At 31.5% G+C, this 6,673-nt stretch overlaps 1 pseudogene; it reads right to left on the bottom strand.

Moving 5' to 3' along the window:
• Positions 1–5,329: 5,329 nt before the first annotated feature.
• On the bottom strand, positions 5,330–5,837 carry LOC112302882 (large ribosomal subunit protein eL21-like; annotated as a pseudogene).
• Between the last annotated feature and the right edge of the window lie 836 nt (positions 5,838–6,673).

Consider the following 6,673-nt stretch of genomic DNA (forward strand, 5'->3'; position numbering starts at 1 on the left):
GAAACTGAGCAGAAAAAAAGTAAATGAGAAAAAGAATTCTTGGTATTCTATTATGTATGTAAAGAAAAAATAAAAAAGATTTTGATATCTAATAGTGCTTTATATTTTTAGAAGTTAGCATGAATTATTTTAATAATATCAATAGACATTTATTTTATTATAAATTTATTGTTTCCATTTTCAGGTGTTTAACTTTTTCAAGTTTTATCTGTTGATCTGGTTGGACGAAGTGAAGAGTATAATTGAGTTGATCAATTCAATAAGAGTGATATCTTGTGTGGATTTGGGGTTGTCATGACTAATGTAGTAACCTGAATACATTTGAAAACTTATGGTGGAATATTCAAAGTCTAAATAAATAACCTACATGTTTCTGAGGATTGAGGAAGCTTTCTTACTGAAGTTGGAAATAACTGTTACCACCATAAATGTGTCCACAAATTAAGTATTTCATGTTTTTTCTATATAAATGTTTTGTACCTAAGTACAGTAATTGCTCTACCTACAGTATTGCTTCTTTTTAAAAAAATATCTTATTTATTTATCTTTAGACAGAGGGGAAGGGAAGGAGAAAGAAAGAGAGAGAAACATCAATGTGTGGTTGCCTCTCCTGCATCCCCCACCAGGGACCTGGCACACAACCCAGACATGTGCTCTGACTGGGAATCGAACCAGAAACTCTTTGGTTCACAGGCCAGCACTCAATCCACTAAATCACACCAGCCAGGGCCTGTTAACTTATTTTTATCTATGACAGAAAACCAATTTTTAGTTTAATTTGAGATACTTGCAATTTCTGAGTTAGGAGTGTTCATCCTACTCAAATGTCTTATTGTATCAAGTCTCACCTTATATACATTAGCTTTCATTGGAAAAAATATCTGTAGCAAAGACAAGCACATATATATCCAATGGTATATTATCTTACACAAGACTTCAAAGTAAATGATATTTTAAAATTGATGATATTCATTTTTGTCATGATTTATTATGTATATATTGAGAACTGCTGTCCTTCTTTAATGTTCTCGTTCCGTTAAATGCAGAATTTGCAAAAAAATTAATGACTACTTTGATGTCACTATAATTAGAGACAAAGACTATCAGTTAATTTAAAACATAGGTGTCACCCTGGCTGGTGTGGCTCAGTGGATTGAGCACTGGCCTGTGAACCACAAGGTCACTGGTTCAATTCCCAATCAGAGCACACACCTGGGTTGCAGGCCAGGTCCCTAGTTGGGGGTCAATGTATCTCTTGCACATTGATGTTTCTCTCCCTCTCTTTCTCTGTCCCTTCCCATCTCTCTAAAAATAAATAAAATCTTAAAAAGAAACACAGACATGAATTAAAGATTTGGAAGATTTTTTCCTTTCAAAGATATATCTCACATTATTTTCATGGCTATTTCAAATTCAGTTAAAAGTTTAATTAGAAGAGAAAGTAATTCATTTTACAGTGATAATATATACATAATATTTGATAGAGAAGCGTGTTGTGTTAAATAAAGAACATACTCAATTATGAAACATGATTGATTCACAAGGTAAGGTATTCTATTTACATGAAATAGTTGTCAAAATTCACACACTTTAACAAGGTCAGCTGGCTTTTTATAGAGAGCTTGAGGGCCATTTGTTTCTGTGATAACTACCAACCACTCACTCAGCTTTGCTGTTGTACAGTGGCTATAGCCATCACTATTACATAAATAAAAGAGCATGGATATATTTCAATAAAAATAGATTTGTGTTTATAGAAATTTGAACTTTATATAATTATAAATGTGTCACAAATATCACTGGTTTTTTTCAGCCATTTAAATAAGCAAAACTTATTCTTGGCTCCTCGGCTTTGTCTATATCAGATGGCAAGCCAGCTTCCCTGCGGAGGCCTATTTCTTTGACTCTGTTTTGGAGAAATGAAACAGAATTTCTGTGATGAAGCTGTTATGAAATATATTTTAAGAAACAAATCAGCAGAGCAGTGTGTACTCTGTCTTTCCCATCCATCATCAAAGGGATTTAAAAAGTGTCTGAGCCATTAACAGATTACAATACAAATTAGTGGCCCGAAGTTTGGTTGACAGATAAAATAATTTCAGATAAAAATCAAATAAATATTAGTTAATTATATATAAACCAAATATTGCATAGGCCATACTTACAGCAAAATGCAAACCTAGCTGGGTCTCTTTCTTACACTCTTAAATTTAACAACCTTACTTGAAACAGTATTTAACTTTTAATGTACTGTGTTCTTTACATTTTGGTGGAATCTCGTTGGAAGTAAATATAAAATCTCTCTATTTTTTAGATGGATGAACTGCAAAAAATCCTTCAGAAACAGATCTTTTAAAAAGCTTGCAAATAGGTCATTAATACTTATTGCTGTAATAGCAAACTAGAAACAGCAATAATTTGAATATCTACAATTGAACTTGGAAAGAATTTTTTACTGAAGTTTCTACTTTTAATTGGACATTTATATTCTATACTGGAATTAAATGAACTAGAAAAAACTATGATTTAGTAGCATTTAATTTTGTTATAAAATCAAAATCGTTACAGAGACAAATGATGTGGTTAGTTTTGACTTACAACTATGTATCATCAAGAAGGACGCTGTCCTGGCTGGTGTGGCTCAATTTGTTGGTGCGTCATCCAGTAAACCAAAAGGTCACAGGTTCAATTCCCTGTTACGGCACATTCTTAGGCTGTGGTTCAGTCCTGGGTTGGGGTGTGTTCGAGAGGCAACCCATCAATGTTTCTCTCCCATGTTGCTGTATCTCTCCCTTCTTTCCCCATATGTGTAGAATCAATAAGCATATCCTTGGATGAGCATTAAAAAAATAAAGAAAAGAAAAGAAAAATGCTCAGCATGGATGCATAATTTAGTAACTTTTTAAATATTTAGACTAAGATATTTATACATTTCAATACAAAAATTAGAATTATGATTATCACCCTTATAATAGAATATTTCCTGAACTTATTGGTACCTGAACACTTGAAAGAAAAGAATGTATTTTTAAAACAATAATGGTCCTAATAAAATTAATTGTAAATGTCAAAAATTTTATATGTATTAACCATATTAAAAACTTCAAAAACATTATGAATAGTGCCATGGAAATACAAAAATTAGCAGACTATGTTGAAAGCACAATTTTCTGAAAAAGTCAGTACAAAACACTGACATACTTTACTCAGAATCTGAAAGCAAATGCATGGATTTATTATAAAAATAATTGTTGTTCTTTATTTTAATAATTATTAATATTAAAAATTTAAACTGTGCTTGTTACTATTTTTTTTTTCAATTTTATGGCCAACTTTCATGGGATATCGCATGGCCCCCTAACCTTGATCACACATTCAAACCGCCCATATCATCTTTACCTCTTCTATGGTGATAATCTTGATCAAGATGCAATGGCTCTTTCTCAGTACCACTCTGTCCAGAAGACGCATTTTATTTATTTATCTGATTCCTAGTCACTCCCACTAGATTCAGAGAACAGAAGATATATTTTATTCACAATTTTATTTCTAGCTCCTAAAATAACACATGCAATATTTCTCTGTATGTGTTTATTGAATTGAACTTGAGTCTAGAAATGGAATTATTAAGGGGTGGGTTTTCACCATAAATTGATTTACTGTTTAAATTTTAGGTTGGAGGTTACGCATCCTTGGTTTTGGTGCAATAACAAGCATACATTACTGGAGATATATTGGATATAATTTCTTTTGCATTCTCCCACAAAAAAAAAAATGTGGCTGTCAGAAATGGCTGTATACCTTGAAATAGTCTGCATAGCACTCCTGAACCCTAAGCAATAAAAAAATATCAGGTTACTTCTCCTCCTCTTAATCTTTATTTTTAGCTAAATTTATTGAGGTGACATTGGTTAACACAATTATATAGATTTCAAGTATACAATTCTATGATGTGTTATCTTTATATCACATTATGTGTTAACCACCCCAAGTCAAGTATCCCCCTGTCTCCCTATATTTGATCCCCATTACCCTTTACTATCTCCCCTCCTCCTTCCCTCTGGTAACAACCATATGGTTGTCTGTGTTTATGAGTTTTTGTTTTTCTTGTGTTCACTTGTTGCTTTCAGTCTTTTTATACATCACATGAGTGAAATCCTATGGTTGTCATCTTTTTCTGACTTATTTCACTTTGCATGATATTCTCAAGATTCATCCATGTTGTCACAAATAGCACTATTTCATCTTTTATTATGACTGAAAAGTACTTCATTGTATATTTATTTGTACAAGATCTTCTTCATCCAGTCATCAAGGGATGCTGGTTTTTCTCACGTCTTGGCCACTGCGAATAATGCTGAAATGAACATAGACATTTTTTTAAAGCTTATCATTTAAAAAAATAGAAAATCCCTGTTTTATTATTAAAAATCTGCCTACTTCCAAATTATTTTTAAACGTTCTTACTATAAAGATCCTATTTTAAAACTAAAAATTGTATGTTTATCAGTAGTGAAGTAATACAAGTAAAAATGTGTTAATAGCATCTTCTCTGCTTTAAGCTAGAACCTTCTTATGTGGTTTCATATTTTATTATACACACACACACACTTTGAGAAATTACTGCTCATATTGTATGAAATTAATATTTGGTCCTTACCTAAGTTCAGCTGTTTACCATCATTTCGATGACGTGGAATAATGATGGTATTTAGACATATATACTGTCTGTTAAAAGGGAAGATAAATTTCAAAGAAAATTAATGAATTAAATTAACAATCTAAGAAAATTCAAGTAAACATAAATATAAAAATTTTAATTGGACCATAGTACTAGGGACATAAAAAATTATGTGCATTTAAACACACATCTTAAATCTTTTACTTGCCTGTCTATATATTATAGCTGCCTGGAAATCAATATTTCTCATATAAACCTATTTAATAGAAAAGATGTAAGAAAGAGTAATATTAGTGGAGAAGTCTATTTTACATTCATTAAAAAGATTTTATTTAGTAGCATTTACTGATAAATCAGAACTTAATGAACAAAGGTAATGATTATACATTACAATAGCATTCATTGAGTTCTTATATGAGAGGAATTAATTTGCATTGCATTATAGTCATTGCATTCAGTATTTTATATCATTCTTAAACAAACATATATACAAAAATATTTTATCCTCATTTTGTACATGAGAAAAAAGGGTATACAAGTTGTTCTTACAAATATAGATTTTAATTTCAGATACTAAAGGTCAATTCTTGTCTTCCTCACAAATATATTTTACATATTATTGTTTCAAGGTAAAAAGCTAATTTTTTTTTATCAGTATAGAAGTCTTTTATTTTTTTCACACTTATCATGCCATGAATTCATAGGGAATGGGTTCCAACAGCTCAGGTTCCTTTCCATTAGTGCTCACCAAGTGTGCTTCTCTGGGTGGAGCAGGCTGCCGCTTCAGCTGAACCCAGGTACCTTTCTCTTTGGCTTCCTTCTTTTTTTAACCATTTTCCTTCACACATTTCAGGAAGTTATAATATGCTCAATTTGTACATTAATTCTCTTGGCAAGAATCTTGCCCTTAACTTGTTTGTTTACGACAATGCCCACCGCATGCTGGGTAACACTGTAGACTCTTCCAGTTTTTCCATGGTAACATTTGTGGGGCATTCCTTTCTGAACAGTGCCCATTCCCTTGATATCTACAATATCACCTTTCTTGTAGATTCACATGTATGTAGCCAAAGGAACAACTCCCTGTTTTCTAAAAGGCCTAGAGAACATGTAATGGGTACCTCTCCTCTTTCCCTTTGTGTTAGTCATGTTGGCGAATTACCAGACCCACTGGGCAGCTTCAGTGAACTCAAGGTTAGAACTCAACACTGTGAAATCAAAAAGCTAAATTTTTATTTGGATATATTGAGATTGATTGTCTGTAGACTGAAGAAATATAAATTCTCTTGAGGTATAATACATGATATAAACTAAATTGGCTTTTAAAAAGGATTATGAGGGATTGTTTTTTGTTTTTTAGTTTACTCTTAAAATTATAAGCATGTTTTTATGTCCTATACAATTTCTTCAGGTTTTTTCCAAGAAAAATAGGTACTTATTAGAAATACTTCTTTACCAGGTAAAGCACACTTAAAATTGAAATATACAAAATTTATTTTCAAGTTTCTTTGTCTTTCTTATTAAAACACTGTAATTTCTTAGTCTTTTAATAAAAATGGGTACTACTAAGTCTCTTGGGTTGCATACTTTCAGAAAGCAATCAGATGCTCCATTATTGTGTCAGTTCCATTGGGGAAAAGTTTTCTTTGGTAAAATTAGTTCTTTTTTTCCCTGTGTATATATGACCTGAAGGACATAAAAAATAATATTAACAATTTCCTCTCTGGATCCTGAGGGTCCATTCCTGAAAATTGTGTTTGGAAAATAATGTATTCCATTTTAGGAAAAAACATATTTTCTTTATTTTAGGTGGTTGAAAAATATAAGTCAATTTAACTCCTATCAGCAGAACAGGCAACCATGACAATTAAAATGTGCTTCAATTTTATGTCAAAGTTAATCTAAAACATTTTTAAATGAGAGAAATAGTCTTTAAAACATTGTTTAGGGACAATAAGCACAGCAAAACTTACTATACATGTAATTGATGGT

Source organism: Desmodus rotundus, chromosome 1, assembly GCF_022682495.2.
Source record: "Desmodus rotundus isolate HL8 chromosome 1, HLdesRot8A.1, whole genome shotgun sequence".
Lineage (NCBI taxonomy): Eukaryota > Metazoa > Chordata > Mammalia > Chiroptera > Phyllostomidae > Desmodus > Desmodus rotundus.